This window comes from Phalaenopsis equestris, unplaced genomic scaffold (assembly GCF_001263595.1).
Source record: "Phalaenopsis equestris unplaced genomic scaffold, ASM126359v1 Scaffold000889, whole genome shotgun sequence".
NCBI lineage: Eukaryota > Viridiplantae > Streptophyta > Magnoliopsida > Asparagales > Orchidaceae > Phalaenopsis > Phalaenopsis equestris.
This window is the reverse complement of record NW_018165329.1, coordinates 484,255-495,999: the sequence shown is the minus strand read 5'-3', so window position 1 is coordinate 495,999 and position 11,745 is coordinate 484,255. Positions and strand designations below refer to the sequence as shown.

The window sequence follows — 11,745 nt, the reverse complement described above, 5'->3', positions numbered from 1 at the left end:
GTTAGATACATGAATTAATAAGCACAGCTATATGTATGTAAATGCCCCTAGGAAAATTATTATCAAACCTTTTTGAATATTTTCAAATAAAAATCAATCTGCCATACCTAGAACAGCTTTCAAAAATTAAAATTTTCCAAGAACTGCACCTGAATCAAAGCTTTATTTGGGGTGAATAAATGCCGTTATATCTAAAAATAATTACCACTATAATATAGATCTGGTTGCTTCAAGAAATTATAGAAAAGTTGACATTCATAAGAGTCTGGCAGATAACTGAAAAATAAGTATGAAATAATTACTTCGAACAAACTCTTTCATATCATTACTGCCATAAGCAACTTTATTTATTTTAAATTTTGATTAAAGGGGCATTTACATACATAACACCGAATACCTACTTGTTTACATATCTAACAACTAACTTTTATGTTTACATTTAAGCCACCCAAATCTTTCATATCACATAAAAAAGACTAATCTTTTAACTTAAGAAAAAGTGAAATACTTTTTTTTTTCTTTTCTTTTTTATGCATAGTTAAGGTGGCATATATGTAAATACATAGGAGTAAAGTGATATCTATGTAAATCATGCTCGAGTAAAAAACATGCATCATATAATTAGTGGAAGTTAGATGTGAAGAAATAGACATGAAAAAATCACCGTTAGCTGGCAGGTCGGTGGTGACTGGATGGATATAGACGGCTACGAAGTACTTTCCACTAAAAGTTTCGCACGTGCATCTCCAAAACTGAAAGCTTGATAAAATTCAGTAATATTTAACTGAAATCGTTATCTATTGAACCGAAAAGCACTTGCAATGTTTAGTAGAAAGATGGTGGGGATACATTGAAAGAGAAGCAAATGCCCTACAGGACATTATTATTATAATTATCTGATGAAACAAATGCTACAGTTCTTTTGACATAAATTACAGCAGAAAGAATTTTATTGCAGAAATTTGAAATAGAACTCAGACCAAAAAAAACTCTCATTTCCAAATAATGGTTGTTCTGTTCATCAGCAAATATTGGAATAAAACAGCAGAAACTGGAGGAGCAGAAAAATAGCTGTAGAGATGGCTTACTCTTCACAAAGAATTCTACTGATGTTTCATCCATTTATACCTTCTGCAGGTGGAGTAATTTCATTTTGAACTCCGACAGAATAGGCCTTGCTTTTGCCAGGTTGCTTGGTTTTTCCTGTAGTTAAGTAAGAGGGGTTAGAGTATCTCAAAAGCCACACTAACAGTAGCATAAACCTCAAAGAGAAGGAAGCCACCCCATGCATGCTTCAAACATATGAATATAAGATCCACTATAATTTTAAATTCAAGCCCATCTTTTTAAGAGTGTTGAGTGGAAATCAAACAAAAGAAAGAAAGGTATTGATCCATTAAAGAAAAAAATTCACCTGATATGAAATGATCAGATAAAGGAGGCAATATACATGTATAGAGAATCAGGTGGATTACTGAATAATAACATTAATAACCTTCCCAAAGAAAAAGAGAAAAGTATTAAAATAGCCGCTTGGCTTTTTGAAAAGAGCCATTTAAGTCATATAGTTTATAAAAGTGTCAATTTAGTCCCCAAATTCTTTTAATATGGACTGACATTGTCTTGATGGAGAATTGTTTTAGCTCGAATTTAAAAAGTTTGGGAACTAATTTAAACACTTTAATAGACTTTGGGACTCTAATATGACCTCATGTAAATGGTTAGGAGACTATTTTGACACTTTACCCGATAGAAATCATTTATTGATAGTAATAACCACAGTTCCATGATCAAATGCAGTCAAACGGTATTAATATTTAATTTACTTTCCATAGATTTCAAGAAACTTCCAATATATAAAAGAGTCACTAAGAAACCACAAAGTATACCATATAAAAATCAAAACATCCAAAAAAATACAGTTTGTAGATGATATCTCAAACCGGCATATAATAATATATTGATAACCAGAAGAAAATAATACATAGAAACTACAATCATAATATCTATTAAGAGTAAGCCTCCTGCAAACGAAATACTTCATGTCAGACAAACAATTTATAGTTTTTCTTTTTCTGAAAAAAAAACAATCAAGTTCAATAGTCAGTTTACCACAACTTAGTGAGCAATTATAATCTTAATATGCATTAAATTTGTATGCAAATATTATGCATGACTGATAAAAAAAAATACGAAGTTCATTAATTAGGGTTTAGAGTTAGCTTTTATTTTAAATTTTGTCCATTCCCATTTCAATTTAAGTATTTATCATTTTTGGCTACATTAAGAAGTCATATTAGGATTACAGTTATACTCAAATGTATACTCAAAATTGTACTCAAAGATACTCTAAAAAATTTACACCTGAAGGTTTACATTTATCATTTTTCATTTTATTTTTCGTGCACAGATACATTACATCCTCCACCAGTATCATCTGAGGGTAATCCAGATGACTTAAATCTTTACATTTCATTAATTTTAATTACTTTCATTTAAAACCATTGAAATCATTACTTTCTAAATTTTATTTTCACTTCATTTATTTCAGAAATTTTTCCATTCACGATATGTCTTAGATTTTAAAAACAGGTATGTAAAGCAATGTTGTAATTTTTTTAATAAAAATCTTAATTTGATACTTGCTTTAAAAGTACTTTGTAAAAGCTTATTCCTTTATTTCACTTCATTCACTCAACAATTTCAGTTAAAAGTGCATATAGTTATAAGAATTTCATCCTAAAAGAAAGACTTAAAATATATCAAATTTATTTAAATATTTTCTTTCACATAGCTTTTGAATAAAAAATTCTCAATAATTCTACTCATAGGAACTCAAAATTTATCTAATGACAAATAATTAAAAACGACACATTTAAACAAGAAAATCCTTACCTTAAAAACATTGATTTGCTTACTTGTGCACAAGATTCCTCTTTGCCCTTACATTTCTATTTGAGCTAGCCCCAAATCTTCTGCCTTTAATATCTAATTAAGTTAAACCTATCATTAGCATTTAGTAAGTAAAGAATTATTTCAATTCAATTAATTAACATCATAAAACCCTAATACATCTTTCTATTTGGCCCCACAAATAGAGTTTTGGCTCTGCCTCTCAAGTCTGTGATTCTTCCTCTTCCCTCATAAGAGAAGTTTGCATCACTTTTTCTCCATCTAACTTTGGGATTTTAATAGTTTAACATTTAAATAATAGATGTGTGTGTGTGTGTGAATGGCGTTGTTTCCCTTCCCGCTCGGCTCTGCTAGGGTTTCGCCTCATGGCAAACCTTAACAACTGCTTCATTGCTTCTTCCACTCGTCTCCCGCCTTCCTGTCTCGAGAGCTTTCCCGGCTCGGGAGTTCCCGCCTCAGCAGCTCCTCTGCGGCTGTCTTTTTGTCTCGCGGGTTCTGCAGCTTGTTTTCCCGTCTCACGGGTACAGCTCACGATTTTTGTGGCTCCTTTGTTGCTCGTCCCGTGTTCTCCTTTTTAGCTTTTCACTGTTTCGACGCAATTTTTCCCTTGTTTATCAGAGCTACTTTCTTCTCTGCTCTTAACGCAGCACTCTAAGGATGGTTTCGGATAGATCGTATCACTTCCCTTACAGGTGTTCGTGCCTCAGGTATACCTAAATCATCATCTTTCTCTCTTTCGTTTGAGTGGGCGGAAGACAACAAGAAACCTGGTAGAAAGAATGAGAAGTTTGTCATCTTTTTTACAGAAACTGAAGGTATTCAACTTGCTTCCTCCTGTCATCTAAATTTAGTTGGCAAGTTTCTATATGGTCATCCCAAAATGAAGCTTATGCGCAAGGAATTTGAACTTATGCACCTTGTTGGGGAGTGGATAATTGGATTATTAGATGTGAGACACATTCTTATTCAAATTAATAACAAAAAAGATTACACGTGCTTATTTGCTAGAAGGATAATCTGGATTGATAACAGAGCAATGAAGATTCTGAAATGGTCTGTGGATTTTGACCCAAAAACGAAACTGCTAATCATTCCGGTTTGGATTCACCTCCCTGGTCCGAATTTTCATTATTTTTCTCAAAAAGTGTTGTAATTTATTGCATCAGCTTATGGCAAGCCACTCAAGACAGACATTCTTAGTTTTAATCTTTCTTATTCATCTGAAGCCAGAGTACTTGTTGAAAGAGATAATACTTCTTCCACTTCTGAGGAAATCTGGTTGAGCATATAGCACCATGGATATTGGTAGAAGGTAAAGATTTAGTCTTTTCCTTCATATTATTCGAACTATCGTATGTTCGGCCACTCCAGTTCTCAATGACATCATCTACACCCCCACCTCAGACCAAAAAAGCAAAATGTTCCGCTAGAGGCAATGATTTCATCTCCTCTTGAACAACTCCAAGTTATTGACACGATTGATCATCAAAAAGATACACCTAAAGACTTCACTATCCCCGCAGACAATATGTTAGTCATTCAATCTGCACACAATGTTGTAGCTCCCCCGTATTTGGAACCTCCTGTCGTGGAGACGAGAGATTTTTCAGACTCCGCCTGGCCTAGAACCTATCACTGATAATACAGGTGAAAATACTTCTGTTGCTTCGCTATCGCCTCATTAGGTCCAGAAAGATGTCAATGTTACTCAGACTCATGGGGATCAATGTTACTCAGACTCATGGGGATCATGCTGTGCAACGGCCTACACCTGTCCGGCCACCTTTGGACCAATCCATTGATCAGATAAGTCAATCCTCGGATGAGGAATGACAGGTATACACATCCAGGAGAAATAAGAAGAATGGAGATCTACTTGAGCTCAGAAATCTGATAGATGATATATTGGTTACTTCGGGTTATGATACGCACCTTACCAATTTGTTAGTCGGCTCTCTTCCGAGAACTAGAGGCAGATGGAGGACTAAAGTGGGACGTCCCTAGCACTTTTGCGCCCGTTTGTGGCTTTTTTGGTTTTTTTTATATTTATGTATCTTTATTTTATTGAGTTTTTTTGTGTTGTATTGTATGAGTTGGACCTTCTTTTAGGCCCTCACATACAATCTATATGTATCTTTTCCTCTTTAATATATTAACTCTTGGGTTTTTTATAAATATATATATATATATATATATGGCGACCCGATATGGCGTGAAGGAGCGCTCTGGAGATGAGAATGGTTATCCGAGCTAGGGCTTCGGCAGATCAAATGCACATCTCGTCTCTTTCTGCTCCTCGTAACGGCTTCTTTGTCTTCATCTACACAGTGCGACTTTGCATGCACTGTTCGAAGCTTCTTCTTTTTCGTGTGACTAGATTAGGGCATTGTTCATCACTCGACTCATCTACTTGGACCGATTGTGTGGTTGTTTCCCTTTCATGCCATCGTTCCTCATTCGACCACTCGTACGCACGCGTTCTCGAACAAATCGCGAGTACGATTCCTTTGGTTCTCATCTATCTAGCTCATCTGCTTTAGTCACAAGTTTGGTTTATATGACTTTTGCTCCTCCTCAAGTCTCGTCTGGTTCAGTTTTAAACCTTGGGAATACTTCTTATGTTGATATAGTTGGATTAAGGGACTCTGGGGAATCAATGGATAATCTGGCCTTCCCTCAGGTTTACCATGAATCATTTGAAGACAAAGGGGATTATAACCTCATCAAGAAGGCTAGTAAGAAGAGTGACAAACTAGCTCTAATTTTCTCTTATGTTGAAGTTTCCAACCTACCTGAAAAGTGCAAATTTACTCTCATTGGAAAGTTCCAGCTGGAACATCCTAAATTGGAAATCATTCGAAAGGCTTTTAAAGATTTCCCACTATTGGGAGATTGGAAGGTTGTTCTCTTTGATGGCATGCATGTGATAATACAATTATCAAAAGAAAAAGACTATGCTAAAATATTTTTTAAGAAGCATATGACGATTGATGGGAAATATATGAAATTGCTCAAGTGGTCTCCTGAATTTGACTCTAGCTAATAACCCCCTATAGTTCTAATCTGGTTTAAACTATCTGGTTTAAAGTTGTACTACTTTAATCACCAAGCCCTCTACTCTATTTGAATTGCACTAGGGAGACCTATGAAATTGGACATACCCACCTTCAACCTATTCAGGCCTTCTATTGTAAGGATTCTTATTGAAAGGGATATCACCCTCCCTGACGTGGAAGAAATATGGTTTAGTATTGCCCACAATGGGTATTGGCAGCTAATTGTCATAGAACAAATATTCTACTACTGTAATCGCTATAAAATGTTTAGGCACACACTTGTCAAATGCTTCGGGCTTCATCCAAGTTTGAGATTCAATATTCCTATGGATTTGGATTATGCAGCTCTTGCTCCTACTGTTGTTTATTCTAATGTAACTAAGGAGAGGGGTGCTCGGGTACCAAGAGAACCTCTGATCACAACACTGAAAATAAAAGAAGCAGTAGGTATCGGTGATGCACAAACTGAGAGGTTGATTGTTGTTGAGGGATTCCTGGGGGAAGATGAGTTATTCCCTTTTGAAGGTGATACTCCTGGTGTCCTGACCACTAACAACATCATCCAAGTGGAGGAAAATATAGTTGAAACTGAAGATCATCCAGCAATGTTGAATGCAAATTTGTCTCATCAGTCGATTCCTCACCAACCAGTTCAGCAGCAACTTTCCACTGCTATTGAGGAAGTTCTTTCTGAGATCATAAATTTTTACCCAACTACAAATAATTTGGTTGTAGCAGATGATAGCCGAATTGATTTGGAACCATCTATTGCGAGAGAAGAGGGTACTCAAGCCTTGGAGGAGTGTCAAGATCAAGGTGTGCAGTAGTCTGAAACTGCTCAACAATTTACAGATCAACAGACCCCCCAAAGGACACTCTCCATTGAAGAACCACTAATTGATTAAATGGGACATACACTGGCAGATGAATGACAAGTTTACAAAGCTAGAAAGAAGAAAAAAAGTATGCTAGAATTTAGGATCTTTCAATATTAAAGTTTGATAGTTTCGGGTGGTAGCCCACATCACAGTTTGTTGTTGGACTCTCTCCCTAGAACCGGGGGGAGTGGGAAAGGTAAAACCACCCACCTGATTAGGAGTTTTATGGGTTACCATGAGGGTGTAATGGGACTTACCATGAGTTTATTGGGTCCCACGCAGGTGTTATTCACGGTCACTCCTCCTAGCCTTTCATGAAGTCATCACCTCATCTACCCTCTCCGAGCAATTATTACTTTTTGGAGACTTTCTCATTCACAATTTTTGGGTTAAAGTCTTGTTTGAGTGAGTTGTCAACCCTGTGAGTGGGTTCTTTATACCCACTCACTAAAACCTTTGTATCTTCATTTTGCATGAATGAATTTGCCTTTGAGCTTTATATATATATATATATATATATATATATATATATGGCGGGGGAGGGGAAGAAGCATGATTCGGCTCCCTACGTGTTAGAAAAAAAGGTGTGTACAAAAGTTGTTGGGGTGAGGTCCCCCGAACTAGATAATTAAGTTATTTAATATATATATATATATATATACATATATAATATCATGGCGTCCGCAGCGGGCTCTGCTAGGGGTTCCTATGCAAATGCCCTTGCCGGCGACTTGTTCTCTCCTGCTAGTGCCCCTCTAGGTTCAGCGTCTGGTTTTGCTATCGGTAAGTCCTGCAATGTTCCAGACAATGTTCCAGAATCTGCAATGTTCCAGAATCTTTCCATGAGGCTCTTAAAGGTGGAGGTGATCACACTTTTATTAAAAAATTTGGGAAAAAAATGGGAAGTCTGCACTTATTCTCACAGAGGCTGAAATTGGCACTCTCGCGTCCTCTTGACGTTTTTCTCTAGCGGGTAAATTCATTTATGGTCACCCAAAGCTAGAGATCTTTATGAAGGAATTTGATGCTATGAAACTATTGGGCAGTTGGAACATTGGCCTACTTGATGGCCTACTTGATTGGCCTACTTGATGGTAGACATATACTTATTCAGCTATCTCATGATGCAGATTACACTCGTATTTTCTCTCGTAAAACTATCAAGATTGACAATCATTTTATGAAGATTCTGAAATGGACAACCAGTTCTGATCCAAAAGCGGAGACTCCTATTATTTCCGTTTGGATAAAGTTTTTGGGGCTAAAATTACATCTGTTCAACATGGAAAACTCTCTACTCTTCAACAACTGCTTACGGTAAGCCTCTCAAGGTGGATAGTCCTACTCTTTCTGTCATCAGACCCTCTGTGGCTTGTGTGTTAGTTAAGAGAGATATCACTCAACCAGCTCTGGATAAAATATGGATTGACACTATTCACAACAGGTATTGACGAAAGGTTGAAATGAAACCACATTCTCCTTATTGCTCTCATTGTAGTATGTTTGGACACAGCTCTACTATTTACTATTGTTTGCATCCTCATCTAAGGCCGAATATCACTAAAGAACAGTCACCTAATATCACCAAAAAAGCAAAACCAAATTGGGTTGCTCTATAACCACCTGATACTATGTATTTCAGCAGTTTTAGGCTTTTTCTTTATGTCTCTAATGTACTTTTCAGTATTTTCTAGTTTTGGAACCCGCTCTGGTTTTGGAGTGGGCATGGAGCCATGTTTTGGACCCTCCAACACTTTATATCTATATCTTACTTTTTAGTTAATATATTAGCCTTTTTGGGCTTTCAAAAAAAAAATGTATATATATATATATATATTAAATAACTTAATGTATTAAAAAATATCAACTCACCTTATAAGGTTTCAGTTGACAGCTTTAACGTGCACGCATAAAGATTCACTTCCTTTTCTTCCTCTACTGCCTTTGGTCGCACGATTAAAGCTTGAGCGAGTCCTTCACACACAAGACTCGATTCCCTTCTTCCTCTTCCTTTGCACGTGAGCACAACGCACGAAGTCACTCGACCTCCCTTATCTTCTCTTTTACATAAGTGGCGTCCTTCTCCATTTTTCTTTGATGTCGTTCGGTTCTCCTTCACACACGTCAACACAACGCAGCGTCGGCTTCAACTTCAACACCGCACGACGAGCTGGAAGAAATGAGTCTTCTTGCCCTAAACACTCGTAAGTGTTCCTTTATGCACTTTCTTCCACCACTAGGGTTAGGCATGATCCTTTTCTTTTTATTCTTCTTCCCTATGTTAGGGCACAACCTCCTCTTCTTCCTCTTACTCTCAATCTCTCATTCTCACTCTATACGAATGAAAGACGACCCCCTCTCAACTTTTAATAGTCGAACCGTTTGACGACTATAATTTAAAAGTTTTATTTTATTTTATTTTATTTTATAACCGATTTTAACAGATATTACACGACCAAACCATCTAAGGGGACACTCTCCAATCTTGTCTACCACTAGAGCTACTCCAACACTTTCACAATAATATTTGTTTCGCATTTTTTCTTATAGTGTATAACCACTCATCCACCTGAACATTCTCATCTCAACAATAGTTAACTTAATTGTATACTTCTATTTTGCAGGCCAACATTTTCTGCTGCATTGCAGGTCTCATCACCATCTTATAAAAACTTTCTCAAAGTGATTTTCTATCACAAAATAGGCCCACTTTTCTATCACAAAATAGGCCCAATGCATTCCTCCATCTCAACCATCCAACTTGAATTCAACTCATAACATTCCCATCTATATCACCATCACATTGGAAAATAGGCCCAATGCAATCCTCCAGCTCTAGTGGAAGGGAAGGAGACTAGTGCAGAGAAAAAGTCCAGGTGCATATTCAAAACGCCACCACACCAAATAAGCTGCCCCAAACGAACCCTTACAAAAGACGACCTGCAGCCAGAAAAGCCTCAAAAGGTGCCACAAAAGCATTAGCAAGAGAACAATAAGGATCATAAGGAAATCAAGCCGAAAATACATAAACCATTTAGATGAGTTAGCTTAGAGATAGTACTTCCTACTGATATTCCGAAAGTGACCAACAAAATGCATACAAACAAATTAGTAGTCCATATAAAGGAGCCTAAAATAGCAAAGCATGAAACCATAGAGTGGAAGTAAAATTAGCCCTGCTCCAGGAAAATAACAATAACCAAATAAATTAAAGGTGGTAAGGATATAAAAGCACCACCCAGCAAGTCCATACTACTATACATTCTTTGATCACGCTTCCACAAAATTGCAATAAACAAATGACCATATAAATTAAAGGTGGTAGAGTGTAAATCAATAAGAGCACCACCCAACAAGTCCAATATACCAACCATTCTTTAGCCAAGCTTCCAGGCAAATAGCAATAACCAAATATAATAAATGTGGTAAAAATGTAATTTATAGAGAAGCTACCAAGCAAGTTCCAGCTTCCAATATATCGAAATAAATAGCAATATCCTAAGAATAAAGGTGGTAATAATGTAAATCATTGAGAAAAACCACCTAGCAATCATTGAGAAAAACCACCTAGCAATTCCAACTACCAGCCAGGTGTGACCCTGTTCCAGGAAAATAGCAATAACCAAATAAATTAAAGGTGGTAAGGATGTATAAACACCACCCAACAAGTGCATTCTACTACTATCCATTCTTTGACCAAGCTTCCACCAAATTGCAATAAACAAATGAACAAATGACCACATAAATTAAATGACCACATAAATTAAAGGTGGTAAGAATGTAAAACATTAAAAGCACCACCCAACAAATCCGATCAACCAGCCATTCTTTGACCAAGATTCTAGGCAAAATAGCAATAACCAAATATAGTAAAGGTGGTAAAGAAGCCACCAAGCAAGTCCCAGCTTCCATCAATACCGAAATATAAATAGAGTGATACCCAAAGAAGACCAACAGAAGCACAAATCCCTCCAAAGCTAAAAACAGAAGCAGACCAAATAATTAGCATCTCAAAAAAGGAGAGTCAAGCAGATCGCCTTTCAAGAGAGTGCAAAGATGCGGCATGGGGAAAGTGTCACAGCTAACCTCAGAAGAATTCCTGGCCAAACGAGCTAACCAATTAGTCGGATAGTTACCCTCTCTGTAAATGAAAGACAGATGAAAAATGAAATTGTATGTTTTGATATAATCACGAATTCTATTCATATTGGCAAGAAAATCCCATCGAGACGTAGTGGTATTGTAAAACTCATCAATAAGTGTTTGAGAATCTGTCTCAAAATTGAGGTGTTTGAGAATCTGTCTCAAAAATGATTTTTGTAAATTTAAGCATAGCCCCAACCTGTATTGCTAAGAGGAAGGCCCAACTTTCGGCCTCCAGAGGAGAGGCAGCACAGATAGGAGAGGCAAAATAGTATGAACACTGTCCAAAATGATTTCGTAAGATCCCACTCGCACCAGCCGCGTTGGACATCCAACTGTCATCCAAATTAAATTTAACTCAGTCCAAAGGTGGTGGTTGTCATCTGAAGATGATCATCCTACCCATTTTAGACTGCATAATATCACCCGGCAAAGAAAGGGAACGGCGGGCCCGTTTGAAGTGAGCAAGTATATTAGAAACAATAATATAAGGTGCAAACAAATTATTACCGTACTTAGCCCCATTTCTAGTCACCCAGATGAACCAAAAAAACACAAAAGGATACCACCGCAGATTTTTATCCACAGACATAGCAATTTTCCAAGTATTTAGATAATCCTCAATAGTAGAAGAGCAAGGTCATTTTATGTTGAAATGGTTACCCAACATATTGCAAATATGAGCAGCAAAAGGAAACAAAAAATAGATGAGCAACCGATTCGGAGTCCTTTATATATATATATATATATATATA

At 36.7% G+C, this 11,745-nt stretch overlaps 1 protein-coding gene across 1 annotated transcript in view; it reads right to left on the bottom strand.

Annotated features, from left to right (window-relative positions):
- Positions 1 to 594: 594 nt before the first annotated feature.
- The window catches only part of LOC110032223 (rab GTPase-activating protein 1), a 59,053-nt gene continuing 47,902 nt past the window's right edge, over positions 595 to 11,745 (bottom strand). The window contains exon 18 of the mRNA XM_020735783.1: positions 595 to 1,203. The gene's annotated coding sequence lies outside the window, so the exon portion shown is untranslated. The remainder of the gene's footprint in view (positions 1,204 to 11,745) is intronic.